We start from the raw sequence: 19,886 nt of genomic DNA on the forward strand, positions 1-19,886 counted from the left end.
CTTGGCAAATAAATATTTAAATGTTGTGTGGTCTGTGAAGACAATCACTTTGGCACCAATGAGGTATGATCTAAACTTGTCAAATGCAAAAACTATTGCCAGCAACTCCTTTTCAATAGTGGTATAGTTTCTTTGAGTATCATTGAGGACTTTGCTGGCATAGTATATCACATGGACCAAGTTATCTTTCCTCTGTCCTAACACTGCCCCAATTGCAAAATCAGATGCATCACACATCAGTTCAAATGGTAAATTCCAATTAGGTGGGAAAATGATAGGGGCAGAGGATAGCCTCTTTTTCAAGTTTTCGAATGCTAGCATGCACTTCTCATCAAAGATAAATGGTGTATCAGATACAAGGAGATTTCTTAAAGGCTTGGCTATCTTTGAAAAATCTTTAATAAACCTTCTGTAAAAGCCAGCATGTCCTAGAAAACTCCTAATTGCCTTAACATCACTTGGTGGGGGTAATTTTTCAATGAATTCCACTTTAGCTCTGTCCACCTCAATGCCTGGGTTAGAAACCTTATGGCCAAGAACTATTCCTCCTGTCACCATAAAGTGACATTTCTCCCAGTTCAAAACCAAATTAGTCTCTTGACATCTTTTCAATACCAGGGCCAGGTGATTTAGGCAATTAGGAAAGGAATCTTTGAATACTGAGAAGTCATCCATAAAGACTTCGATGAATTTTTCTATCATATTTGAGAAAATGGAGAGCATGCAGCGTTGGAAAGTTGCAGGCGCATTGCATAGCCCAAATGGCATGCGCCTGTAGGCAAACACTCCATATGGGCAAGTGAAGGAGGTTTTCTCTTGGTCTCTTGGATCAACCACTATTTGGTTATATCCTAAATAACCATCGAGAAAACAGTAATATGCGTGTCCTGCAAGTCTTTCCAGCATTTGATCCAAGAAAGGAAGGGGGAAATGATCTTTTTGTGTAGCTTCATTGAGTTTTCTGTAGTCTATGCACATCCGCCATCCTGTGACGGTCCTTGTAGGGATTAGTTCATTCTTCTCATTGGGGACTACAGTGATTCCTCCGTTCTTTGGGACAACTTGCACAGGGCTGACCCAAGGGCTGTCTGAGATCGGATAGATCACCCCTACTTGCCACAACTTCATGACTTCTTTCTCTACCACTTCCTTCATGACTGGATTCAGCCTTCTTTGGGGTTGAATGGATGGTTTGGCATCATCTTCCAATAGTATCTTATGCATGCATATGACTGAACTGATTCCCTTTAAGTCAGCAAGGGTCCATCCAATGGCCTCCTTGTGCCTTTTTAACACTTGGAGTAGCTCCCCCTCTTGTTCTTGGCTGAGAGATTAGTTTATGATCACTGGATAACTTTTATTTTCCCTTAGATATGCATACTTGAGAGTGGGTGGCAGTGCCTTCAGTTCAAGTTTGGGTGCTTCTTTTTTTTTCATTCTTCTCCTCTATTGTGCCCTGAACCTAAACCTTAGCTGTTGCAGCTTCTTCACTTGATGCTGATTCCTCCTCTTCTGTTAACTCCTTAAGTTCTTCTTCTTCAAAAGTCTCTTGTACCACATCTTCCAGTGAGTCCAACCTCATACATTCTCCCAATGGTTCCTGTCGGTAGTTCATGGCCTTGAACACATTGATCATCATTGTTTCATTGTGTAGCCTAAGGGTAAGTTCGCCCTTTTGGACATCGATGACAGCTCCGGCAGTAGCTAAGAATGGTCTACCCAAGATGATAGAAGCCTTAGCTCCTTCCTTCATGTCTAACACTACAAAATCTGCTGGAAAGATAAAGTCTCCTACCTTCACTAGCAAGTCTTCCACTATGCCGTGAGGAAACTTGAATGATCGGTCTGCCAGTTGCAAGGCCATTTTTGTTGGTTTGGCCTCCTCAATCTTCATTTTTCTCCTCATAGCTACAAACATCAGATTTATGCTGGCTCCTAAATCACATAGAGCCTTTTCCACTGTTATTTCTCCTATAATACAGGGAATCTGGAAGCTCCCAGGATCCTTCAATTTCTGGGGCCGTTTATACTGAATGATAGCACTACATTCTTCGGTTAGTATCACAGTATCGTTGTTCTTCCAGCTTCGCTTCTTGGTCATCAACTCCTTCAAGAACTTGGCATAGAGCGACATTTGCTCTATTGCTTCAGCAAAGGGTATGTTAATCTGTAGTTTCTTGATGATTTCTAAAAATCTGGAGAACTGGCTGTCATCCCCCTTCTCCCTCAATTGTTGAGGATATGGGGCTTTCGGAATATATGGCTTCAGCTCTTCTCCCTTTGTATGTGCATTGGAGGTGGGGACTTGAACTTCATTTTGCTCCTCCTTTCTTCCAATTGCATCTTTCTCTTGTGGTTGCTTGGAAGTATCCTTCAATTCCTTTCCACTTCTGAGGGTGATAGTATGACACTCCTTCCTCCGATTTGGTTCAATGTTAATGTGAAGGTCATGGCTGGGAACTTGCTAAAATAGGTAGCCAATTTGTGTCTCAAATTTCTTGATGGCAGCGTCTTGATTCTGCATGTTGGATCGCACTTCCTTTCGGAACACCTTACTATCTTGGATTTCCTTGCATATGCCTTCAAGTAGAGTCTCAATCCTTGATAGTCTTTCTTCCGATGATGGAGAATTGATATTGGAGGGATAAGAAGGGCCATTTTGGCTTTGGTATGGATGTTGTGATGTGTTGTTAGGTGAGTGCTGATATGATCTCTTTGTGGGATGTTGGTGAGCTGCATTGTTGTTGGGGTTGTGGCATCTCTGATCTTGGCCTTGGTCTTGTTGATTTCCCCACCCAAAGTTTGGGTGGTTCCTCCAACCAGGATTATAAGTCTTGGAGTATGGGTCATGGTTCTGCCTAGGTGAATTTCCAATGTAGTTGGCTTGCTCCTGACTACCCTCTGCTTCTTCATTCACTCCTTCTTGAGTTGCTGCTGAAGTGGTGATTGCTGCTACTTGATTCCTCTCCATCTTCTTGGTGAGGTCAGCCAATTGCTTGGTAATCATCTTGTTTTGAGCTAGCAGCGCATCCACATTGTTCAGCTCCATCACTCCTCTAGTGTTGCCTCTTTCAGAAGCATAGAAGTAGTCATTCTCAGCTACAGTCTCAATGACATCTTTGGCTTCTTCAATAGTCTTCTTCTTGTTCAGAGATCCCCCGGATGAGTGGTCTACTGCCTTCTTTGATTCATAAGACAGACCTTCATAGAAAATGTGCAACTGCACCCATTCATTGAACATATCTGGCGGGCATCTTCTTGTCAAGTCTTTAAATGTCTCCCATGCTTCATATAGAGTCTCACCATCTTGCTGTCTGAAGGTTTGTACCTCAGCTCTCAACCTGTTGATCCGTTGAGGAGGATAGAATCTTGCCAAGAATTTGTTTACCATATCTTTTCAGGTTGTTAAGCTCTCCTTCGGGAAGGATTCTAGCCATTTAGATGCCTTGTCCTTAAGTGAGAAGGGGAATAGAAGTAGTCTGAAGGTGTCAAGATGAACACCATTAGACTTCACAGTGTCACATATCCTCAGGAAGGTGGTTAGGTATTGATTGGGATCTTCTTGCACACTTCCTCCGAATGAACAGTTGTTCTGAACAAGGGTGATGAGCTGTGGCTTTACTTCAAAGTTATTGGCATATATGGTTGGCTTTTGGATGCTACTTCCACAGTTTCCTGGGTTTGGATTGATGTAGGATCCTAGAACTCTTCTCTCTTGTCCAGCATGATGCACTGGGCCTTCTCTACCATGGTTGTGAGCCTCTTCTTCATGATGGTCCTCCATATTCTCATCCATGTCTGGTTCAAAATACTGCTCTTCTTCCTCCGTACTAACTACTCTCTTTCCTCTTGCTTCCCTCCTTAATCTAAGAAAGGTCCTCTCAGGTTCAGAATCAAAGGAAGTTGAGGCCCCGCTTCTACCTTTCATACAACCAACAAAGCAAAAGCAAGAAGGGAGTAGATGTAGAGAGTATTCTTGTTAGAATTGCTGTTAGTGTGAGTGATGTAATATATCAAACAGTTAGTGGGTTAGTGAACTGAATTGTAAACAACTAAGGAAATGGTAGGGGAAAGGGAAGAAAGTGAAATCAAACGAAATGAAAAAATGCTCAATCTAGTTATCTACCAATTTAACCATTGTTGATACAAAATCAATCCCCGGCAACGGTGCCATAAATATGATGCACGGAAACTTGTCTCTCAACAATTTTTCCTCGGCAATTATACCGAATTGTCGTCAAGTAAAAACTCACAATAGAGTGAGGTCGAATCCCACAGGGATTGATTGGTCAAGCAAATTTAATTGGAGGAATGTTCTAGTTGAGCTAAGCATAATTGAGTTGATAGTTACAGAAAAGTAAATGGCGGAAAAGTAAACAACAGAAGATGTAATTGCGAGAGGTAAATAACGGAATGTAAATGACGGAAAGTAAATTGCAGAATCTTAAATGGGGATTTGGGGAAATGAGCATGAAAGTAAAGAACAGAAAGTAAAGAGAATGGGTAAGATCAGAAATGGGGAATTCATTGGGCTTAGGAGATGTTGCATTCTCCAGATCAAGTTCATTTTCATCTCTTCCTCAATCAATGCATTCATTGATCTCCTTGGCAATCTTAAGTGATTGAATTCAAATTCCTTGGTAACTCAATCTCTCAAATCTTGATTAATAGCCAATTCCTTGTTCTAATTGCTCATGAGAAGAGATGAGGTGCGGTCACTGATTATACCACATGTATTTCCAAATCAAAGTATTGGGAGAATTATATGTCACCATATCCGCCCAAACCCCAATTTGGTCCAACATGAGAAAGTATTTCTAGCATGATCTCTTCATTCCTCTTCCAAGGTTCAGAAGAGATCCAAGTATGAATAGTTTCTTTCACAAGACAACTATCCAATTGGATGAAGAATGAAAGCTTTCAAGTAAAATCAAGAGAAAATAAAGAAGAAGAATAATGAAAACTATTATTAATCCATCAAATTACAAAAGAGCTCCCTAACCCAATGAAAGGGGTTTAGTTGTTCATGGCTCTGGGAATGAAAAGCAAAGATGGAGTGTACATTCTGAAGTAAAACTAGAAGTTGCAGAGAAAGTAAAATTATACAGAGAGTAGTCCTCTCAATCCCCCAAAAGCTCCTCTCTAGTTCAAAACTACCCCTATATATATTACTCTTCTGATCTTCTAGTTGGCTCTTCAAGTCTTGGATATGGGCCTTTGGATCTTGAGTTGAAGCAGTTTGGAATCTTCAGTGGGCTCAGCTTTACTTGCAGAGAAAGTGTGAAGTAGGCATGGACTTTGGCTAGGACGTTAGTGGCGTTAACGTTAAGTGAAAATGTGGGTTCGAGAACGTTAGTGACAATCACCTTTTGCACTAACGTTCCTAGCCCAAGATGAGTTATGTTAACTTCAACGTTAGTGGCACTAACGTGACCACTAACGTTGCCTCTTGATCCATCGCCAGCATTATTGGCGTTTACCTTTGCCAATAACGTTGCCCTTTGCCCCTTTTTCCCAACGTTAGAGTCCACGTTAGTGTAGCTAACGTGACTCTTAATGTGGGTATGCCTCAACTTCGAGAGCGTTAGTGACACTTACCTTTGTCACTAACGCTCCCAACACCCTTCTTCCCACATTAGAGTTCACGTTACTTAGGTTAACGTGACTTCTAACGTGGTAGTGATAGCCATCTCCAACGTTAGTGACAAAGGTAAGTGTCACTAACGTTGGCTCATCATTCCTTTCCTCCACGTTAGCTTCCACGTTAATGCAATTAACGTGGCTAATAAAGGCTTAGTCCAACGTTAGTGACAAAGGTAAGTGTCACTAACGTTGGCTCTTTATTGCTTCTCCCACGTTAGAGTTCACGTTAATGTAGTTAACGTGACTCTTAACGTGGCTAAGTGTGCCCCTCTCCCCAACGTTAGTGGCATTCACTTTTACCACTAACGTTGGAGCTTTACTTCTCTTCCACGTTAGCTTCCACGTTAACGTAGTTAACGTGGACACTAACGTGGGCTATGATGGCTCACGAAAGCGTTATTGGTGTTCACTTTTCTTATTAACGTTGTAAGCTAGCCTCCTTTCCACGTTAATGGTCACGTTAGTTGGACTAACGTGGCTATTAACGTGGCATCTTCCTTGCTTCCTTTGTCCTGAAATCAAGCAAATAAAGTGCATCAAAGCTAGGTTCTAACCCATGAGATCATGCATCATTCAATTTACCATTCAATTCATGCATAATTCTCATGAAATCATATAAAATTCACAATGTTTGCTTGAATCAAGATGTAAATGATTATTTACCCAAAACTTGCTTATTTCCTAAGAAAGTGCATGAAACTACCCTAAAACCATATAGAAACGGTCAGTGAAACTGGCCAAAATGCCCTGGCATCAGATGTGTATTTAAATTGTAATATTTTAATAATTAAATATGTTAAATCTGAAATAGAAATTTAAAATTTAAATTTTAAATTTTAGTTTTATTTAGTTTGTATTTTAGATGTGTATTTAATTTTAAAAGACACTAAATCTATTCATAATTTTTAGATATGTTTGTTTTATTTTTTTAATTATTGTAATAAAAAACTGAATATTATACAAATTTTAAAAGATACCTAGTTGAATTGTTTTATTATCTCTGAACAGAATCAGTAATCTTTTAGCTGAATTTTTGCTTTAGAATTATGCAAACATGATACACAATCAAAGATGTAATTCAAAATTCAAAGTGTTATAGAGGCATAACAGTATATCACTAAATAATTAGAACAGTCCAATCAAATCAAATGCACGTAATTCTTTAATTTTAAACCCAACAAATCAAAATCAATAAAAAATTATTATCCAAATTATCAACAATATCAATCTCAAAAATTAAAATAACATATTTAAAGTTCACTAACTAAAATTAATTTTAATTTAAAAATCTTAATTTTAAACTAAGTTAAATTTAAAAATTTAGGTCCAATTAAATTTAAACTAAATTCTAACAAAAAAATTAAAATTAAAAAAAATTGAGTATTAAATTATAAATACATACCTTCTACTTAAGTAAACTTAACCATTTAGTTCTTTAATTATCGAATTTGTCTCAGATACACCGCTTTGAGGTGCATCTGAATACAATAAGAGAGGTAATGTAGAAGAAGACATGAAAGATTTCTAAAGATATGGTATTGATATAAGTTGTCCTTGTAACATTTCCACCACTTTTAACATTGATGGTCTTTTTAATGGATCTATTTGAATATACCATAAGCCCACCAATAAAATCTTTTTTTTATAATTTTTTCTTCTTCTTCAAAAGTCAAACTCGTGAAACGAATAAAATCTTCATCTAGATCCTTATAAAACTAATCAGGAAAGTAGGATTCATTACCATGAGATCCTCTAATATCATAATTATCTTTTTTCTCCAATCATTTCAAGAATTAACATTTCATAACTATACACATCTAACCGGGAAGAAATTCCTCCATACGTTTGACTAAATAATTCTCGTGCAATATAACCTGGAGTCCCTCTTATGCTAAATATTAACCACTATTTTCATCATTTTTGCATATTTTAGCTAATCCAAAATCTGTAATTTTTGGACAAAAATTTTCATCAAGAAGCATATTTTGAGGTTTGATATCAAGATGCAAAATTCTTGTATTTCATCTTTCATATAAGTAGTCTAATCTTTGAGAAATGCTAATTACAATATGATATAATTCATTCCAATCTAAAATAGAAAAGAGAAAAATGAGAGAGGAACGTCCCTGTTTATATTTATATCTATCGAAAGAGCCATTGCACATGAATTCATAAATAAGAGCCTGTTTATTCATTTCGTAACAAAATCCCAAAAGTAAAATAATGTTCACATGAGATGTTTTGCTGATAATAACAACATCGTTTACGAATTCTTCCACACTTCCTTTTGATGACCATAATATCTTCACTGCCACTTGATGACCATCATTTAAACTTGCTTTATATTACCATATCCTCCTTGTCCCAATTTCTCACCAAATAAGTTTGTTATCTATTTTACTTCTACATAAGTATATCTTACTGGTGCTATATTACCATAACTTTTTATCAATATATCAACTTGCTGATCAGTAGAAGTTTTTTTTGTAATAAATGTCTCTTATAATAGTAAACAATCACAACAAAGATTATTACAATAACATCAACACCAGCATTTGGTGATCTTTTTCCTTCTTCTCTACTGAGGTATCTCCAGGTTGTTCTAGCGGCCTGTTTGGCTTGTCCTCAGTCTCCTTATCACTTGTAGTGACCATCTTGCAATCTTCCCATCTTACTTTCTTTGTTTCACCTCTCGAATTTTTCTCTGTGTCACTTGGGAATCCATCTGTAGGTTTGGGAATATGCTCAGAGAGATACCCCACTTGATATTCCAACCTCTTGATGGTGTCTCCCTCGTTCTTAAAATTGGCTCGCACTTCCTCCTTGAACATCTTGTTGTCTTGAATCTCTTTGCATATGCCTTTAAGTAGGTTTTCAATCTTTGAGAGTCTATCATCAGATGATGGTGGGTTGGGGTTGGATGGATGAGAAAGGTTAGTTTGGCCTTGGTAGAAGTGTTGAGAGGGGTGGTTATGTGGGTGCTGATATGGTCTAGGTGTGGCATGTTGGTGAGTTAAGTTGTTGGAATTTGGACGTCTATGATCTAGGCCTTGGTCTTGTTGATTTTCCCAGCCAAAGTTTGGGTGGTTCCTCCATCCATGGTTGTAGGTTTTGGAGTATAGATCATGGTTTTACCTAGGTGAATTCTCAATGTAGTTGGCTTGCTCCTGACTACCCTATGCTTCTTTATTCACTTCTTCTTGGGTCGTTGATGAGGTGGTGATTGCTGCTACTTGGTTCCTCTCCATCTTCTTGGTGAGGTCAACCAACTGTTTGGTTATGAGCTTGTTTTGGGCCAACAGTGCATCCACATTGTTTAGCTCCATCACTCCTCTAGTGTTCCCTCTTTCGGAGGCATAGAAGTAGTAATTCTCTGCTACAATTTCAATGACATCTATGGCCTCCTCAATGGTCTTCTTCTTGTTCAGAGATCCCTCGGATGAGTGGTCTACTACCTTCTTTGATTCATAAGAAATGCCTTCATAGAAAATGTGTAGCTGCACCCATTCATTGAACATATCTGGTGGACACCTCCTTGTTAGGTCCTTAAACCTCTCCCATGCTTCATATAGAGTCTCACCATTCTGTTGCTTGAATATTTGCACCTCAGCTCTCAGCCTGTTAATCCGTTGAGGAGGATAGAATCTTGCCAAGAATTTGTTCACCACATCTTCCCAGGTTGTCAAACTCTCCTTCGGAAAAGACTCCAGCCATTTAGATGTCTTGTCCTTGAGTGAGAATGGGAACAGAAGTAGTCTATAGGTGTCAGGATGAACACCATTAGACTTCACAGTATCGCATATCCTCAGAAATGTGGTTAGGTGATGATTGGGGTCTTCTTGGACACCTCTTCCGAATGAACAATTATTCTGAACAAGAGTGATGAGTTGTGGCTTTAGTTCAAAGTTGTTGGCATGTATGGTTGGCTTTTGGATGCTACTTCCGTAGTTTCCTGGGTTTGGGTTGATGTAAGAACCCAGAACTCTTCTCTCTTGCCCAGCATGATTTGCTAGACCTTCTCTACCATGGTTGTGAGCCTCTTCTTCATGATGGTTCTCCATATTCTCCTCCATGTTTGGTTCAAAGTACTCTTCCTCTTCCTCAGCACCAACTACTCTCTTTCCTCTTGCTTTCCTCCTTAATCTAAGGAAGGTCCTCTCTAGTTCAGAATCAAAGGAAGTTGAAGCCCCGCTTCTCCTCCCTGTCATACAACCAACAAGGTACAAGCAAGGAAATAGATCCAGAAACTATTCTAAAAAAATGCTGTTAGTGTGAGTGATGCAATATATCAAACAGTTAGTGGGTGAGTGAAACAGAGTGTAAACAACTGAAATAAAGGGGTTAAAGGGATGGGAATACAAAACAACTGAAACCGAAAGTAAAGTGCTCAAACAGAAATTTAAATCAATAGAATAACAAACGCTCAATCTAGTGATCCTCCAACTTAATCATTGTTGATACAAAATCAATCCCCGGCAACGGCGCCATGAACTTGATACGCACGGAAACTTGTCTCTCAACAATTTTCCTTCGGCAAGTGTACCGAATTTGTTGTCAAGTAAAAACTCACAATAGAGTGAGGTCGAATCCCACAGAGATTGAATGATCAAGCAACTTTAATTAGAGGAATGTTCTAGTTGAGCGAACCAGAAATTGATTTGAGATTTGCAGAAAAGTAAATGGCGGGAAAGTAAATAGCAGAAAAAGTAAATGCCAGAAATAAAGAGCTGAATGTAAATGGCGGAAAGTAAATTGCAGAATCTTAAATGGAATGGGGTAATTTCTCATAAAAGTAAATGGCAGAAATTAAAGAGAATGGGTAAGATCAGAAATGGGAGTTCATTGGGCTCAGGAGATGTTGCATTCTCCGGATCAAGTTCATTTTCATCTCTTCCTCAATCAATGCATTCATTGATCTCCTTGGCAATCTTAAGTGATCGAATTCCAATTTTTTGGTAATTCAATCTCTCAAATCTTGATCAATAGCCAATTTCTTGGTCAATTGCTCATGAGAAGAAATGAAGTATGGTCACTGATTATACCACATGCATTTCCCAAATCAGGTGTTGGTGGGATTATAGTCACGTATCCATCCAAACCCAATTTGGTACAGCATGAGAAAGCATTTCTAGCATGATCTCTTCATTCCTCTTTCAAGGTTCAGAAGAGATCCAAGTATGAATAGCTTCTTTTCCAAGATAACTACCCAATTGGATGAAGATCGAAAGCTTTCAACTAAAATCAAGAGAAAAGATAGAAGAAGGAGAATGAAAACTAATATTGATCCATCAAATTACAACAGAGCTCCCTAACCCAATGAAAGGGGTTTAGTTGTTCATAGCTCTGGAAGATGAAAACAAAGATGGAGAATACATCATGAAAGTAAAACTAGAAGTGCAGAGAAAGTAAAATACAGAGAGTAGTTCTATGCCAAAGGCTCCCTAAAGTTTCCAACTCCAAACTAATTCAAAGCTACTCCTATATATAATACTCTTCCGATCTTCTAGTTGGCTCTTCAAGTCTTGGGTATGGGCCTCTGAATCTTGAGTTTGAAGCAGTTATCCTTTTCATTGGGCTTAACTTTGCTTGCAGAGAGAAAAGGTGAAGTAGGCAGGGACTTTGACTCAAGACGTTAGTGGTGTCAACGCTAAGTGAAAGTGTGGGTTCGAGAACGTTAGTGACAATCTCCTTTTTCACTAACGCTCCTAACCCAAATATGATCACGTTGACTTCAACGTTAGTGGCACTAACGTGACCACTAACTTTGCCTCTTGGTCCTTCGCACACGTTATTGGGACTTACCTTTCCCAATAACGTGGAGAGTCCTCCCTTGACCCTAGGTTAGCGTCCATGTTAACTAGGTTAACGTGGCATCTAACGTAGTAATGCCAATCCTTCGAGAACGTTAGTGACACTTACCTTTGTCACTAACGTTCCAATGTGCCCCTATTTTCCATGTTAGAGTCCACGTTAACTAAGTTAACGTGGCTTCCAACGTAGTCATGCTAGCCATCTCTAACGTTAGTGACAAAGGTGAGTGTCACTAACGTTGGCTCATCATCTCTTTATCCACGTTAGCTTCCACGTTAACTAAGTTAACGTGGGAGTTAACGTAGCTCATGGTGGCTCTTAGTGGTTCACCCCAACGTTAGTGACAAAGGTAAGTGTCACTAACGTTGGCTTTCAATTGCTCTCTCCACGTTAGCTTCCACATTAACTAAGTTAACGTGGGAGTTAACGTGGCTTATGGAGGCTTGGCTAAGGTTAGTGACAAAGATGAATGTCACTAACGTTGGCTTCTCTTTTGCTTCTTAACGTTAGAGTCTACGTTAACTAAGTTAACGTGGCTCTTGGCGTGGCCACTTATGAGCTTGGTCCAACGTTAGTGACAAAGGTAAGTATCACTAACGTTGGCTCCATTTTCTTTCTTCCACGTTAGAGTTCACGTTAACTTAGTTAACGTGACTCTTAACGTGGGTTATGATGTCTTCGAGGGCGTTATTGGTGATTACTTTTCTCATTAACGTTGCAAGCTAGCTCCCATTCCACGTTAGTGGTCACGTTAGTTAGACTAACGTGGCTGCTAACGTGGTTCTTCCTTGCTTCCTTTGTCCTGAAATCAAGCAATAAAGTGCATCAAAGTTCTAATCCAAATCATGAGACATGCATCCTCTAATTTGTCATATAATTCAGGTAAAATTCTCATGAAATCATGTAAAGTGCACAATGTATGCTTGAATCAAGATGTAAGTGAATATCTACCCAAAACTAGCTTATTTTCTAAGAAAATGCATGAAACTACCTTAAAAACAGTAAAGAAAAGGTCAGTGAAACTGGCCAAAATGCCCTGGCATCGGAATTTGGACTCCAGTTTGGGCCATCAAATCCCAGGCAAAGTATGAACTATTATATATTGTTGGAAAGCCCAGGATGTCTACTTTCTAACGCAATTAAGAGCGCACCAATTGGGATTTTGTAGCTCCAGAAAATCTACTTCGAGTGCAGGGAGGTCAGAATCCAACAGCATCTTCAGTCCATTTTCAGCCTCTGAATCAGATTTTTGCTCAGGTCCCTCAATTTTAGCCAGAAAACATCTGAAATCATAGAAAAACACAGAAACTCATAGTAAAGTCCAGAAATGTGATTTTTGAATAAAAACTAATAAAAATATAATAAAAAGTGATTAAATCATACTAAAAATTATGTAAAAACAATGCCAAAAAGGGTATAAATTATCCGCTCATCACAACACCAAACTTAAATTGTTGCTTGTCCCCAAGCAACTAAAAATAAAATAGGATAAAAAGAAGAGAAAATACAATGAATTCTAAATATCAATGAAGCTCATTTCTAATTAGATGAGCGGGGCTAGTGGCTTTCTGCTTCTGAACAGTTTTGGCATCTCACTTTATCCTTTGAAGTTCAAAATGATTGGCATCTATAGGAACTCAGAATTCAGATAGTGTTATTAATTCTCCTAGTTCAGTATGTTGATTCTTGAACACAGCTACTTTATGAGTCTTGGCTGTGACCCTAAGCATTTTGTTTTCCAGTATTACCACCGGATACATAAATGCCACAGACACATGACTGGGTGAACCTTTTCAGATTGTGACTCAGCTTTGCTAAAGTCCCAAGTTAGAGGTGCACAGAGATCTTAAGCACACTCTTTTTGCTTTGGACCACGACTTTAACCGCTCAGTCTTAAGCTTTCACTTGACACCTTCACGCCACAAGCACATGGTTAGGGACAGCTTGGTTTAGCTGCTTAGGCCAGGATTTTATTCCTTTGGGCCCTCCTATCCATTAATGCTCAAAGCCTTGGATCCTTTCTATTTTACCCTTGCTTTTTGGTTTAAAGGGCTATTGGCTTTTTCTGCTTGCTTTTTCTTTTTCTTTTTTTTCTCTTTTTTTCGCTAATTTTTTTCTGCAAGCTTTTCACTGCTTTTTCTTGCTTCAAGAATCAATTTTATGATTTTTCAGATTATCAGCAACATTTCTCCTTTTTCATTATTCTTTCAAGAGCCAACAATTTTAACATTCATAAACAACAATATCAAAAATATGCACTGTTCAAGCATTCATTCAGAAAACAAAAAGTATTGCCACCACATCAAAATAATTAGATTATTTTCAAGATGTAATTCGAAATTCATGCACTTCTTTTTCTTTTTCAGAAAACATTTTTCATTTAAGAAAGGTGAAGGATTTATAGGACATTCATAGCTTTAAGACATAGACACTAGACACTAATGATCATGTAATAAAGACACAAACATAGATAAAACATAAAGCATATAAATCGAAAAACAGAAAAATAAGAACAAGGAAATTAAAGAATGGGTCCACCATAGTGATGGCGGCTAGTTCTTCCTCTTGAAGATCTTATCGAGTGCTTGAGCTCCTCAATGTCTCTTCCTTGCCTTTGTTGCTCCTCCCTCATGTCTCTTTGGATTGCTCCATCCTTTTCTTAGTGATGGGTTTGTCCTCTTTAATGAGTATGTCTTCCTCTATGACAATTCCAGCTAAATTGCATATGGTGCAAATGAGTGAGGGAAGGCTAACCTTGCCAAAATGGAGGGCTTGTCCGCCAGCTTGTAGAGTTCTAGGGATATGATCTCATGAACTTCTACTTCCTCTCCAATCATGATACTATGGATCATGATAGCCCGGTCTATTGTAACTTCAGAATGGTTGCTAGTAGGAATGATAGAGCATTGGATGAACCCCAACTATCCCCTAGCCACGGGTTTGAGGTCAAGCCTTCTTAGTTGAACCGGCTTGCCTCTTGAGTCTCTCTTCCATTGAGCACCTTCCACACAAATGTCCCTAAGGACTTGGTCCAACCTTTGATCAAAGTTAACCCTTCTAGTGAAAGGGTGAGGATCTCCTTGCATTGTTGGCAAGTTGAATGCCAATCTCACATTTTCCAAACTGAAGTCTAAGTAATTCCCCCGAACCATTGTGAGCCAATTCTTTGGGTTCGGGTTCATACTTTGGTTATGGTTCCTAGTGATCCATGCATTAGCATAGAACTCTTGAACCATTAAGATTCTGACTTGTTGAATAGGGTTGGTGAGAGTTTTCCAACCTCTTCTTTGAATTTCATGTCAGATCTTCGGATATTCACTGTTTTTGAGCTTGAAGGGGACATCGGGGATCACCTTTTTCTTGGCCAAAACTTCATAAAAGTGGTCTTGATGTACTTTTGAGATGAATCTTTCCATCTCTCATGACTCGGATGTGGAAGCAATTGCCTTTCCTTTCCTCTTTCTAGAGGTTTTTCCGGCCTTAGGTGCCATTAATGGTTATGGAAAAACAAAAGAGCTTAGCTTTTCCCACACCAAACTTAAAAGGTTTGCTCGTCCTCGAGCAAAAGAAGAAAGAAATGAGTAGAAGAAGAAGAAATGGAGGAGATAGAGGTGAGGAGAGGGTTCGGCCAAGGGGGGTGTATTGTGTATGATGTGTGAAATGAAAGGTGGTAAGGAGGGGTATTTATAGGGTAAGAGAGAGAGGGAATTTGGTTGTGAAGGGGTGGGTTTGGGAGGGAAATGGTTTGAATTTGAATGGTGAGGTATGTGGGGATGGATAGATGTGAGTGGTGAAGAGATTATGGAGAAGAGGGTAAGATTTGATAGGTGAAGGGTATTTGGGGAAGAGTTATGGAAAGGTGTGAAGAGGAGAGAAGAAGAGGTGGGGTAGGTGGGGATCCTATGGTGTCCACAGATCCTGAGGTGTCAAGAAATTCTGCTTCCTGCACCATTCTGGCGTTCAAATGCCCACTGTATGCCAATCCTGGCGTTTAACACCAGCTCTGCTACCTTTCCTGGCGTTAAACGCCAGCTCTGCTACCTTTCCTAGTGTTAAACACCAGTCTACTGCCCATTTCTGGAGTTTAACGCCAGCCAGATGCCAGACAGCCCTTTCTGGCGTTAAATGCCCATTCTGCTATCCTTACTGGCGTTTAAATGCCAGTAAACCTGTCCTCCAGGGTGTGCTATTTTTGATGTTGTTTTTGATTCTGTTTTTTATTTTTCAGTTGTTTTTATGACTTCAGATGATCATCATCCTAAGGAAACATAAAATAACAATGGAAAATAAATAAATATAATTAAATAACATTGGGTTGCCTCCCAATAAGAGCTTCTTTAATGTCAATAGCTTGACAGTGAAGCTCTTAGAGAGCTTCACAGAGACTCAGAGCTTAGTGGTGGCCTCCCAACACCAAACTTAGAAGTTGAGTGTGGGAGCTCTATTTGACTCTATGTTGAGAGAAGCTTTTCATGCTTCCTCTCCATGGTTACAGAAGAAAATCCTTGATCCTTAAACACAAGGTAGTCCTCATTCAATTGAAGGACTAACTCTCCTCTGTCCACATCAATCACAGCTCTTGCTATGGCTAGGCAGGGTCTTCCAAGGATGATGGATTCATCCTCATCCTTCCCAGTGTCTAGGATTATGAAGTCAGTAGGGATGTATGATGTGTGGAAAATGATCCAACACAAAACTCACCGGCAAGTGTACCGGGTCGCATCAAGTAATAATAACTCACATGAGTGAGGTCGATCCCACAGGGATTGAAGGATTGAGCAATTTTAGTTTAGTGGTTGATTTAGTCAAGCGAACAAGAGTTGATTTGAGTGATTTGTATTTGACAGAAGCTAAATTACATGAATTGTAAAAGGAGAGGGGTAATTGACTGTAAATTAAAGGACAAAGAAAGTAAAGAAGCTGAATCTTAAAGTGTAAGCAATGTAAATTGCAGAAACTTAAATTGCAAGAAATGCAAATGACTGAAGCTTAAAGTGCAAGGAATGTAAATTGCTTGAATTATAAAAGGAATTGGGAATTGGGATTGCAGAAATTTAAACAGGGAAAAGTAAATTGCAACAAGCAAGAAAGTAAAAGATGAATTGAATTGAAGTAGATCTCAAACAAAAAGGTGAATTAGCTTGAAGAAGCATTCAACAGAAGAATTAAAAGGAAATTTCAGATGTTAGGGGTCAAGAGACTAGAAAACTAAGTCTAGATCTCACTACCTTCCTTGATCCAATTCAGAAAGCAATTGCAACAAATTAAAATTCAAAACAGTAGAGAAACTTGAATTCAAATCACTAAATCTGAATTATGCAGAGAATGAAACAAAGTGATCTCAAGGTGAGATTGAGACAGAATTTCCTCAATTCTCCACACCTAAGACTCAAACAAGCTTTGCAGAAAAGAAAATAGAAAACCCATAGGAGAGGAGCACTCAATTCCCCTCCCAATTCTACAGGATCTGAATAAAAGCTCTCCTAATTACAATTCAAAATTCTAATAGAGGTTAAAAATTCAAAAATAAAAGTTGACGTCCTATTCTAAATCAAACTAACTTCTATTTATACATTTCCTTCTGTTGATCATTAAGCCTTGAATTTGGGCCTTGGCCTTGATGGAATTGGATTGAAGATAGCCTCAGTTGATTGGTCTTGGACTTGAGAAGAAATCCATTTGTAATTTGGACTTTGGAGCCTTTAAGTTTGAGTTAACGTTTCAGGCAAACTTTAACTCAAACGTTTGCGTGTTACAAATTATGCAGAACAGTGCTTTTCTATCACTCACATTTGAGTTCATGTTTGAGGTCAAACGTGAGCTCAAACGTGCTCCCTCCATGAACATTTTGAAGCCAACATTTGACCTCAAGTTTGAGGCAAACGTTGGCGTGAACGTTGGCCTCCCCTGGTGTAGTAACTGTGCCAACGTTTGACCTCAAGTTTAAGGCAAACGTTGGCGTGAACGTTGGCTCCTCCAGGGCTTGTTGTTGAGCCAACGTTTGACCTCAAGTTTGAGGCAAACATTGGCGTGAATGTTGGCCTCCCCTGGGTAGTAATTGTGCCAACGTTTGACCTCAAGTTTGAGGCAAACGTTGGCGTGAATGTTGGCTCCTCCAGGGTTAGTTTTTGAACCAACATTTGACCTCAAGTTTGAGGCAAACGTTGGTGCAAACTTTGGCATCTCCTGGGTTCTTTCTTAAGCCAACGTTTGACCTCAAGTTTGAGGCAAACGTTGGCACAAACTTGAGCTTTCCCCAGGGTGGTTTTGCTGCCTCCTGCCATCCCCTTTCTTCAACCTTCCTCCAAGCCTTTTGGTCACCTGTCATCAATCAACAAGTGCATCAAAGCTATGCTAAAATCATGAGACTTATTATCATCCTTAACATATAAGCATTTATAGCACAAAACCTCATGAAAATGCATCAATTTACTCATGGTTAACTGAATCCAAATACACATGAATTTCCACCCAAATGGCTTACTTGTAACTCAAGAAAGTGTATAAAACCTATTAAAAACAAAGAAAAAAGACTAGTAAAACTAGGCTAAGATGCCTTGGCATCACAACACCAAACTTAAATCTTGCTTGTTCCCTAACAGGCATCAAACATAAGAGAGAATGACATGAAACAGAGAAGTGTGCATATCCTTATTGAGCATATAGTTGAATTCAGTTGATGGGATTTTTATCCAGACAATGGTGGTTCATTTATTGTTTGCTGTTACATAAGAGATGTTTCCTCAAAGATTCACTAAGTTTGCTGCTATAAGGCTTTACTTTGGCTTGTTCCCTTGCTAACTTTTCCTTCTTTGTTTTGCTCAGAGAGCTTGTTATTCTTTGAAGGCTTGGTGGCAAATGTTGCAGCAGCCTTTGGCTTAAGTTTGCTCAACATTCCTTCACCACAGACACATGGCTCACCCTTTTCTTCCTAGGATCATTGATGCCCAGCCTCTCTTTGGATAACTAAGTGTTTTGTAGCTAGGTTGCTCTTTATTGTGGACTTTCAGTTGGCAATCCCAAATCAGTTGATCTAAGCGGCCAAGTTTTGAAATACTCCTCAGAACTTACTTGTCCAAGCATATCCTAATACAAAAACACCACAGGCATGTGTCCTAGGGTCCAAGCTATTGGTGCCTAGCCTTATTGTTTATTTTCTTTGCCACTTTTGGCTTTTTCTCTTCCTTTTTCTTTTTGTTATTTCCTTCTCAAGGGATCTTTTAATGATACAAGCCTTTATAACAACAAACTAGTTTCTTCTTCAAAGAACATATCATTATGCAGCATTTATTTTATGAACCAGACATTAATTCAATAAATACCACCACTAACTTTCATTCTTTCTTATGCAACATTGGATATTTATTTCCTGATTCAAACATTTCTCTTTTATTGAATTAAAAAGGCACAGGGGACCAAGCATGCATTTAGTCAAGTGATAGTGAATAAACACAAGAACACACATAGGCTAGCCTACTTATTTCAAAGTTAAACAGACAGGATATAAAAACTATTAAAATAAAAAGACTATCAACTAAACAAGCATGCTCTTTCTTTATTGAATGTGATAAGATAAGAGCAATTCCACCTTTCATTTGTCTTTCTTTTTCTTCTCACTTGCTTGTTCACTAGTTTTTCCCTTGTTTTTGCTTTTTAGCTTTTGCCAGAATCCATCTTTCTTCATTGTCTCTTTTACTCTGTCTTCAAGGAGCAGTGCTTTGTCTACTTCTCTTTCACTCCTTCCCTTGAAGTATTCATCATAAGTTGGAAATGCTGGATCCATATTGTATAGATGTTCCGTAATGTAGCTCAACTTTATTTGGCTATTTATGTTATAGTCAGCTTGAACTCCATACCTTGCATCTTGAAGGGTTGTGAATTTTTTGAAAGCTCTCATGTTCTCAGATTGCAGTTGGGTTAACTGGTTAAATGATTCATGAAATTGGAAGGCTTGTTCCTGTTGCATCACTAAGGATCTTGACCCATAATCCCTTTGTTGACTCATCATCCTCAACTGAAGCTCCTCTTGTCTTTGTTGAGACCTCATATACTGTGAATGAAATTCTTCCTGCTTCTCTTGAATCCCCATGTATTGTTGTGACAACCTCTTAATTGCCTCTTGCATCTGAACTATGTCCATGTTGTTCTGTGGTTGGAATTGTTGCTGTTCCTCTTGTTCTCCTTGTGGTTCTTCTTGTGGTTCTTCTCTTCTTCTCCCTTTTTCTGGCCTTCGACCCTGTTGTGCCTCTGTGACAATCATCATCCTCTCGAATGTCACAAGTAGGCCTGGATTCAACCATGTTGGTTTTGCATCCTCCATTGGCACTTTAGCCTTCCTGCATAGCCGCATAATGGTACTTGGGTAGTCTAGCCAAGCTTTAGATGAACTCTTCTCTACAATCCTTTGAATATCACTTGCAATGAGCTCGTGA

At 38.9% G+C, this 19,886-nt stretch overlaps 2 non-coding genes across 2 annotated transcripts; both read left to right on the forward strand.

The window, feature by feature from the left end:
• The first annotated feature begins 3,236 nt into the window (after positions 1-3,236).
• Positions 3,237-3,343, forward strand: LOC148568216 (small nucleolar RNA R71). Its single transcript, XR_015882145.1, has one exon. It is a non-coding gene; the product is annotated as a small nucleolar RNA R71 (small nucleolar RNA).
• Positions 3,344-9,156: 5,813 nt separating this feature from the next.
• LOC148568217 (small nucleolar RNA R71) lies at positions 9,157-9,263 on the forward strand. Its single transcript, XR_015882113.1, has one exon. It is a non-coding gene; the product is annotated as a small nucleolar RNA R71 (small nucleolar RNA).
• The last annotated feature ends 10,623 nt before the right edge of the window (positions 9,264-19,886 follow it).

The sequence above is a fragment of the Arachis ipaensis genome, chromosome B4 (assembly GCF_059453495.1).
Source record: "Arachis ipaensis isolate K30076 ecotype BB chromosome B4, ASM5945349v1, whole genome shotgun sequence".
Lineage (NCBI taxonomy): Eukaryota > Viridiplantae > Streptophyta > Magnoliopsida > Fabales > Fabaceae > Arachis > Arachis ipaensis.